The sequence below is a fragment of the Anomaloglossus baeobatrachus genome, chromosome 2 (assembly GCF_048569485.1).
Source record: "Anomaloglossus baeobatrachus isolate aAnoBae1 chromosome 2, aAnoBae1.hap1, whole genome shotgun sequence".
In the NCBI taxonomy this organism is placed as follows: Eukaryota; Metazoa; Chordata; class Amphibia; order Anura; family Aromobatidae; genus Anomaloglossus; species Anomaloglossus baeobatrachus.
The window spans coordinates 578515011-578525143 of NC_134354.1; positions in this window are offsets into that span (position 1 = coordinate 578515011).

A 10133-nucleotide genomic window follows, 5' to 3' on the forward strand; every position below is an offset into this window, starting at 1 on the left:
CTGTTAGGCTATGTGCGCACGTTGCGTACAGTTCACTGCAGAAATTTCTGCAGCGATCTGAAGAGCACATGTGCATTTCTAATCGCTGCAGAAAATGTCCGTAGTGAAGCCGATTCCATGCGCTCTGCCTGCAGCTCCTGCCATAGACAGAGCAGGAGCTGCCGGCAAAGCGCAGGAAAGAAGTGACATGTCACTTCTTTTTACGCAGCGCTTCGGCAGTAGCCGAAGCGCTGCGCTCTAAAGCGCCACGTGCGCACGGCCCCTGCACAATCTCCATAGACTGTGCAGGGGACGCAGGACGCATGCAGTTACGCTGCGCTACAAAGCGCACATAGCCTTAGAGCTTGTCCCTAGAATAAATATTGTAGAAGGGTGACAAAGCAGCCAATCAGCAAGCCCTTAGGATGTGGGCACTTCCAGAGTAATCAAAGCAATTCCAAGTATTGACAGAGCTTTGACTGGCTGGTGCACCCCATAACTCGGCTGTATAAAGGCCAGATAACAGGCTGCGCCACCATTTTTCCGCCTAGAATAGGGAGAATATGCTGTTAGAGTGAGGGACAGTAAGAGGTGCAGTTAGTAAAATTAGAAATATATTGTATGGACAGGAAGCTCTTGGAGTGAGAGACAGTGATAGGTGTATGTAATTCAAAATGAAACACAGTGCTGCATCATGGAACTTTGCATAACTTTCAAAAAGAGCAGCACCCAGACAGGTTATCGATCTATCCAAAACTGGAGTTTTTACGACATGCCTTGCTGTGTGAAAAATCTTTGAAACCTCATATTGTGTTGCATCACGCAGTTTTATGCAGTGGTCAAAAACAGCAAAGTAAAGGCGATGTATTCTATCAGCTCAATCTATCAAAATCCATAGTTTGTACAACGGGACTTGCTGTGTGAATATCTCTGGAACCTCATGCTGCGTTGTATAACTCAGCTTTCTGTAGTGGTCATAAACAGATGCATACTGTCATTTTTATAATAGCTCTTTGTATACAGATTATCTAATAATATGAACTTGTTTGTGTGCCAAAAAATGAGGAAAACATCTAACAGGAGAAGTGGCCATGGTGCTGCTGCTGTTGCTGTAGCTGCTTGAGGGAGAGGATGTGGTAGATCTGTGCCTGTTACACTCCAAACTGAAACACCTTCCTTCGCTGCATGCAAGCTGCAGGCTGGTCTTCGTAATTTCTTAGGGAGGAGTACTGTTGCACAAATGGTGAGGCCAGAACATGCTGAAATTTTAGATAATATGGCTACAAGTGCCTCCAGTTCCTTTGCGTTCTCTTCCCCCTTCCACATCTGAAATATCAGAGTCAATTCCTAAGTTTCACGGTCATCTTCTGTCCAGCTCAGCCCATTCAAAATCAGCTGAGCTGTGTCAGTCACAAGTCATGCAGCATTCAATTATGCTTTTTGATTATTCTGCTGGCTGGTGTCCCATGGCCCATCCAACTTGTCCTGCCCCAGAGATGAAAGAAACTGAGTGAATTGATGCTCAACCAATTGTGTTGAAGGAGGAGTCTGTGGGAGAGCTGGTGGACATGGTATGTAGATCACCGCAAAGCACAAAGGATCATGATGAAACACAGTGCAGCAGTTTTCATCAGTGTGCAGACTGGGAAGGAGGGCAGGGCTGAGGAGTGTGTGGAAGATGATGTGAGGGATGATGAAGAGGTGTTTGACCCCACATAGAGTGAAGGCCATGATAGTGATGTGTGCAGTTCCAAAGAAGATGAGGTGTGCAGGCAAATGAAACAGCAGCACAGCACAAGAGGGAGCATCAGTCAAAAGCCTTGTGGATGACCCATAGCCAGTATGTTGACTGTTACCCGCCATCAAGCCAGTGAACACCTCCCAGAAAGCCAGCTCAAAAGATCTCCCTGGTATGGAATTTCTTCTGAAAATATGCTGATGACAACACAGTGGTGCATTGCAAGATGTGCCATCACAGTCTGAAGCGAGGGAAAAATCTTCTCAACCTGAGCACCGTCTGTATGATGTGTCATCTGACTTCTAAGCATGAGGTGCAGTGGAATAGTTTCTTGAGTAATCAGGAAGGAACTCCAGTGCCTCCTGCTGACTTTTATTCTGTGGTGTTGGTCTCTTCAGCTGTGTTGAAGGCATACTACACCAGCTCACAATCACCAGTGGCACATGATGTAATAGCAAAAACACCACCACCAACACCACCACCACAATGAACACCACCAGCATCACATACTGTATCCACACCATCCTATTGAAGTATACATCTCTACATCCAACAAACCCTTGATAGAAAAAGGACATACCCCCCTATCCACTCACAAACTCTTGCCCTGAATGACAGCATTTTCAAAATGCTTGCCTTCGAAATGCTGTCATTCAGGCTGGTGGAGATGGAGAGTTTTCAAGAATTGATGTATGTTTCTGTCCAGCAGTATGTTGTTCTCAGCCGCCATTAGAGGTGGCACAAATCCGTTGTTCCCTCTGCAATGCCATAACTGGAAAGGTCCATGTAACTATGAATACTTTGACCAGTAATCAGGGGCAGAGTTGGAATATCTTTTAAAATGCACACTGGGTAAACATCGTGACAGTTGGGCATGAGGCACCAGGCATTCAAGTGCATGTGCTAAAATCATCTCGGATCGCTGGACATTTGTCGGTCAGTGTTGCTTCCTTCTCTTCCTTCTCTTTCTCCACATCCTCTACCCCTTTGTTATCCAGTCAGAGTTAGACCTGCATCATCAACATCATCACAAGCAAGGGTAAACAACAGCAGTCCATTCTTAAACACATCTGCCTGGAGGACAAATCTCACTGTGCAGGAGCTGTGAATGGGCATAAAATAACAAACAGATAAGTGGCTGGTGACAATAAACCCGGCCTGGTGGTGTGCAAAAATTGAAATTTCATCACAGCTCTGGGCCTAGGCGGCTTGACACACATCTCTTGCCTGGCGCATGTGCTGAATTTGGTGGTGCAGAGTTTCCTCAAAAATTATCCACATGTCAGAGCTTGCAAAATTGCTTTGTAGACTAAAGCCAGTGTAACACGCTACGATTTATCTGACGATATGTCGGCGGGTCACGGTTTCCGTGACGCACATCCAGCATCATTAGCGACGTCATTGCGTGTGACACCTACGTGCGACTCCGAACGATCGCAAATAGGTTGAAAATCGCTGATCGCTAACACGTCGTTCATTTTCAAAATATTGTTCGTCGTTTTGGATTGCAGCAGACAAATTGGTACGTTTGACACCCTGCCAACAACGAACAACATCCAAACGACCGCCTTGGTCAAACAATATATCGCTGAACGATGTTGCGTCGTTTGTGAGATGTGTACGTGTGACCGCTACTAAACGACCTATGTGCAATCTCGGCAAATCGTAACTACGATCTGGGCATGTCACAGCGCTACTGAGATCGTCAGATAAATCGTAGCGTATAACGGGGCCTTAACATCACTTCTCTACCAACTAGTGGGCCTTCATGAAGTAGCTGTGTGCCATATTGCATTGCTTTGAATATTTTTCCAACATGGCTAGCACTGATAACGCCATAATCAGTGTCACTATACTGATTTTAGAAGAAAGCAGTGGAAAAATCCAGCTGGACTCCAAAGGGATAAATAAAAATGCTTCTTTATTTATATCAACTCGATTAAAAATATATATCCATTTCTCAAGTAAAGACACCGGCTTGTTCACACTGATGCATGGCAGATGTATACTACTACGCGTTTCGGCGGAACGCCTTCCTCAGGTCATAGTCAGTACAAGATTAAGAGGATATTTATAAATGTGAATGCATCTTCCTGCCATCCTAAACATGTTCTGAGAAATATTCCAGTGGGAGAATTGATCCGTACTAAGAGAAATAGTTCCAGCCCAGCTACATACAAAAAAGAGGCACAAAGGGTTAAAGACAGACTCAGAGCACGAGATTATCCTGGGTGGGTATTAGACAGAGCAGAGCATATAGTTGATAGAGTAAATAGAGTAGACCTCCTTACCGACAAATCTAAACAGAGGGACAACGATAATTGTTTTATTACCTTCTCTACGCAATTCAGTGATCAATTTGACAGTATAAAAAATATCATAAAAAAATACTTACCTCTGCTGAACCAAGATCTGAGATTGAAGGAAATCATGAGCAAGAATGCAGTTAGATTTGTTGCCATAAAGGCTCCCACTTTGCAGAGTATTTTGTCTCCTAGCACATTTGTCTCCGCACGGCCGGTCAGATCTACCACGTGGTTAGAAGTCAAAGGTTTTTTTAAGTGCGGTGCCGCTAAATGTAAATGCTGCAGTTTTGTTAGCAAGAGTGATACCTTTGTATCTTTCCACAATGGTAATAGCTTTAACATTAATACTTTCATTAACTGTAATAGTGATCATGTGGTATATCTGATAGAGTGTGAACAATGCCAGATTCAGTACGTAGGCTGTACAGTGGGGCCACTTAAAAAACGTATACGCAAGCACATGTCCGATTCAGTGAACGCTAATACCATTGGTATCTCTGCGGTATCTAGACATTTTGCCACAGTCCACAAGGGCAATTTGACAGCTTTTAAATTCAAGGGTATAGAGAAGGTTTTTAAACCATTGAGAGGAGGCGACTATAGGAGAAAGCTACTTAATCATGAAAGTCGGTGGATTTTTATGTTGGATACCCGCCTCCCAAAGGGATTAAATAGCAGACATGATTTGATCTTATGCTATTGAGGTTTTTGAAAAAAAGAGAGAAATTTAACTTTTTTTTTTTTTTTGGCTGACAACTGCGAGACTAATACAACAGCACTTTACACTTCCATTGTATGAGCGTGGTTGATTTGTTGTTGTAGATCTCAACACTGATATTTCTGTCGCTCATTAATATTGATATGTGTTTTGTTTGAGCCTTACATATACGGGTAGGCCTCGGCTGACAACTGCGAGACATTATAATTTTTTTTTTTTTTTTCTCTCTCTCTCTTCTTATACCTGTGGGCAGTGTCCTTTTTATATGTCTTGCTTCCTATAATGTGTTTTGACAAACGAATGTGATTATCTACATCTATAAAGTGGGGTTTTATTGTGTCTATTGATTTTCATGTCCATTTATGGGAAAAAAAAGAAAGAAAAAAAGATATGTATATTTATCTATATATAAGATTTTCATACCTAGATGTTAATTGATATATATATATTTTTTTCTGTATTTTATCTGGATGGATACCTATGTAATTTAAGGTTAGATAAATACTTCATGGTCTTTTTGTACTTTCCTCTTGTGAATTTGTGATTTTACCTGAGCAGTGTATACTCCCCTATATAATTAATTTATTGAGAACATGTGAGTTACTTCGCTGCTCAGGAAAAACATTTATAAATATCCTCTTAATCTTGTACTGACTATGACCTGAGGAAGGCGTTCCGCCGAAACGCGTAGTAGTATACATCTGCCATGCATCAGTGTGAACAAGCCGGTGTCTTTACTTGAGAAATGGATATATATTTTTAATCGAGTTGATATAAATAAAGAAGCATTTTTATTTATCCCTTTGGAGTCCAGCTGGATTTTTCCACTGCTTTCTTCTATTATCTTCTCGGCTTGCTGCCGTAATCCGTGCCGGACCAAAGGGGACTAACAGGAGGATATATTCAGGCTTGTCTCTGCAGTGGTGAGCGGTTTTGTTTGTTTTTTGTACTTGTCTATATACTGATTTTAGGGATACTGGAAAAAAACACTGGAGGTCATAATGGAGGAGGTGGTGGCAATGGAGGAAGAGTAGCAAGAGGAGACCTTGACTTATTTATCTGGGCTGTCATCGTGGTAGGTTTTCTGAGCTGAAAGTGATCATGTCCCCAACTTTCTAGCCAGGGGACTGTTTTAGAGGAGGAGCAGGAGGAACTGTCTGCCCAGCAGAGTGATCGGGAACTTAGGCCAGGGGCATCACTACAGCATGTCTGGAAGGATACAGATTAGCCAGTCCAGACACATGCGACTGAGGACAGCTCAACTCTGAGAAGCCTTGCACACAGGAGCAAATAAATGTTGTTGTGCCTACACAATGGCCCTCGAGTTGCAAACATTCTAGCTAGTGGTGATTACTGTGTTACGACGCTGCTGGATCCAATCTATAAAGACAACGTAGCTTCACTACTTTCGTCATTGGAGCTGGATCAAAAAAATGCATAAATATTTTGTAATGCTGTGCTTATGGCATTCCTACCAGACATGAGGGGCTCAGTGGAACAACAAGGCATAAAATGAGGAGGAATGAACAACGCAGCTGTTACTCCAGCCGCACCTCAGGAGGTAGGGTCATCATGGCTGTATGGTGTGTATTTCCTGGAGTAAGCATTTAGAATACATGGCAAAAGAGTACATGTCCACATGTATCACAGTGCTGGCTGATGGTTCTTCAACATTTCAGTTTTGAGTGGAAAAATAGAATACATGACCTAAGGTTGCACTATACACCTTGAAGGTGCTGCCCTCCTCTGTCACAACTGTACTGTCTGAACGTGTGATCAGCACAACATGAGAGGTCATCACAGACAGGCACATCCGACAAGTCTCAGCTAATGTGGACAAGCTGACCTTCATTAAAATGAAGAAGTCATGGATTACACCAGACTTGTTCATACCTTTGGCTGAGTAAACAAGTAGACAACCCGCAAACAGACATTGGTATTGAGACATTGAAAGCCCAATAAATAAATCCTCCTCCTCCTCCTCCATTTTTGGATGAATAGTGAGAACAAAATATTCCTATTTCCCATAGACTTTGCTTGGAAATCAAAACGTATGCATTGTTGCATTAAAACGCTGCAGTTCAAAACGCATTAAAAAACGCAACGTGCGCACATAGCCTTACATTTTTGGAAAAAAATAGCTGTCCCAGCTTCTCAACAGGGTCTATGTTTTGGGAAAAAAATACTTCTTGCCCCTTCTCATCACGGTCTGTGGCCTTAGCTTTTAACAAAATGTTACCTTCCTCCACTTCTCATCAGGGTGTGTGGCTTTACTTTTTTTAATAATATTACTTGGTGCCAGTGCAACCGGATCTGTGGTCTTAATTTTTTGGAAAAAACTAACTCTCAACATTTCTTACCACAGTCTGTGGCCCTAATTTTTTGGAAAAAAACTTCTCACTAGGGTCTGTGGCCTACGTTTTTTAGAAAATTCTACTTGTCACCAGTGTGCAGCTGGGTTTGTGGCTTCAGTTAAAAAAAAAAGAAAAAAAATGGATAGTCATTGTGCACTAGGGATAGCGGGCATACTCTTTCACAAACCTATAACTACACTGCAGCAGGCACAGTGTTTTGGAGCTCTGAAAACCATCAGTATTAGGCCTGTTTCAGACGTCAGTGATTCTGGTACTTATGTGACAGTTTTTATATGTACCAGAATCACGGACATTTGCAAACCCAATAAAATCAATGGGTCTGCTCACACATCAGGAATTTTTCACTGACCATGTTTCCTTGCAGCATACATGTGTGTTTGTGATTGCCGCATGGAGACATGTCCATTTTTTTCTGGCATCACTGATGTCCCACGAACCACACAGTGGTGTGATCCGTGAAACATGCACCAGAAAAACATGGACATTGAAAATAAAAAACATTTTCAACTCACCTTCACCAGCGACGCTGTGTTCAGCCTCTGCTTTCAGCTTCTTCCTGGCTGGCTCATTATGGCATGCATATTCATGTATGCAGCCACAGCCGATCAGAAAGTAGCTGCAGAGGTGAAACACAGTGGCGGCCGAATGCAGTAGAGCCGGAGAGTTCAGCACCACGGACAGCAGGAGCGGGGACAAGTGAGTTATCTCCATGTGGAATCACGGATTTCGGATCACTAATTGCACATGGACAACCTAAGTGTGCCGTGAATCAGGGAACATAGGCATTTTTAACACATCAATGCAAGAGTGTTGGATCTCGGGCAATCTTGGCGTTAAGGGTCAACCGGTTAAAGAGGCGGTTTAGAGGCCTTTTTAAAGCAGGTTTTCTGGAGGGGGATGAATCTGTATTTTTTAAACTACAATACATCTCCCAACTGATGACAGCTTGTTGTTGCCTCTGTGCAGCATGGCCAGCGTGAGCAAATCCGTTCTCAGTGACTGCCATGTGACCGCCAATGGGTCACCAATCTGCTGGATGCCTGCTACTATGTCAAGGTGCCTCAGTAGATAGAACAATCATAAAAATAATAATAATAATATTGATGCATAATAACTTATTCTTGTGTAAAATATTTAAACAGTCTCTTGAACAGCACACAACTTTCCAGTCTCTTTCACTTTTTCCATGAGTGACAGTTCTGCTGAGTAGTAGAGCTGTATTATTAATAGAACTGTAAGCCTATGTTCACACATTGATTTTTTTTACTGCTTTTTTTCTGCAGGCAAAATCTGTTTTCGTAGCAGTAAAGAAGCTGATACATAAAAGCAGGCCTTTACAGCATTTTTTTTCTTTTTGCTACATTTTTATTGCACATTTTTGTCATTTACCTACGTACATGTTTACTAAAGTTAGGTTAATTCACCAAAAAAGCAGCAAAAAATAAAAATCAGTAACAATGCAAAAAAAAAAGCATTGGTTGCATTTTTGCAGCAGTTTTTGCACTTTTCCTTGCTTTTATGGTGACAAAACGCTAAAAAATGCTGAAAGAATTGACATGCTGCAGTTTAAAAAAAGCAGTAGTTTTCCAATTAAGTCAGGAAAAAAACATTTATGTGGATGAGATTTCAGAAATCTTAGCTGTTGCTGGTACTGAAAAAACACTACTTTAATTTGCATTAAAAAACACATTTAAAAAATGCTGTAAAAAGCTTAGAATAAGTCCTCATGTAACACATTTGGCTATTGGTGACTTGTTTTAAAGTGTACACAACTACCACTACACATAGAAATGACAGAGTATTTGAACAAACACACAGCTTAGCAATAGCTGTGAGTAGGAAACCTGATCTTGAAACAACTGACGGTGGGGCCTAGTAATATGAGGGTTTGTTTATCGGAGGAATTCAAGTTCTGAGTAGCAACATTCATTTTACCATAAAATGTACTGAAAAGTGGAGCTATAATTCCAAGAGCGATGAAATTGTGCAAAAAATTCAACTCCAACCTTTTTTTTTTTCTTTTTTTTTTCTTTTTTGGAGGGGCTCTTTTTCAATGACCTTCATTTAATGTTTATTGACCAGGTGATATATATGTAGAGCGCTGCCATGCCCCAGGCTCTTGGGATACTTGGTTCCGGGCGGTGGATAATGGGGATCACCGTCACAGGTGGCCGTGCCCGGTTCCGTGACCTAAGGGGCACTCGGTAACAGGGTTATTTTGTATGTCACTCGTGACGCCACTGGGAGGTTGCGGTAATAAGATGTCTCGCCGCTGCTGTGGTTTTGGGGACAGATGGTAAAGCAGAAAGTGTGTTTGCGCCCTCTGCCAGTAGGGGCTTAAGTCCCATGAAGGTGTACTGCACTTTGTGATGCGCCAGTAATAGACATGACACAGTTCTTGCAGATTAACCAGTATTATTTACTGGATGTTGCAAGTGCAGTTTGGTACGGCTGGTCAACCGACTTTCCTTTGTCCCGGTGCTGACCTGAAACCCAGTTGAGCCCTCCGTGCACATGCAGAGCAGATGGTCCCCTTTCCTGAAAATTTTGGTGACCTGTGGCACTCCGCTCTTTTGTCTTTGCGGGCCCAGTATGACAGGCCTCGCGGTCCCTTATGGGGTAGGCTACTTCTCGGTGCCCTCTCCCGGATCCTATATATGAGATAAGAAATCTGTGGAGAGAAAAGCGCATATAGGGTCTTACCCCAGTATATAAGGGGTGGGAGGAGGATGAAACTACTCACCAGATGTCGTTGTGAGAGTCACAACAACTGTATTCGCATGTAGAATCTGATCCAAGGCTGCAGCCACCCAATTGGCAGATAACAGAGAGCAAAAGAGAAGGGTGTTTGATACTGCGCCAAAGGATCACAGGAACAGATGTTTAGATTAATGCATCTTTATTTCATCCAGGTCTACGCGTTTCCGGAGCCACTGCCCCCTTCCTCAGGACCGTCAGGAAAGACAAAACATCAAATCTGTGATCCTATATATGAGGCTGTGTCTCTGAGCCTATGG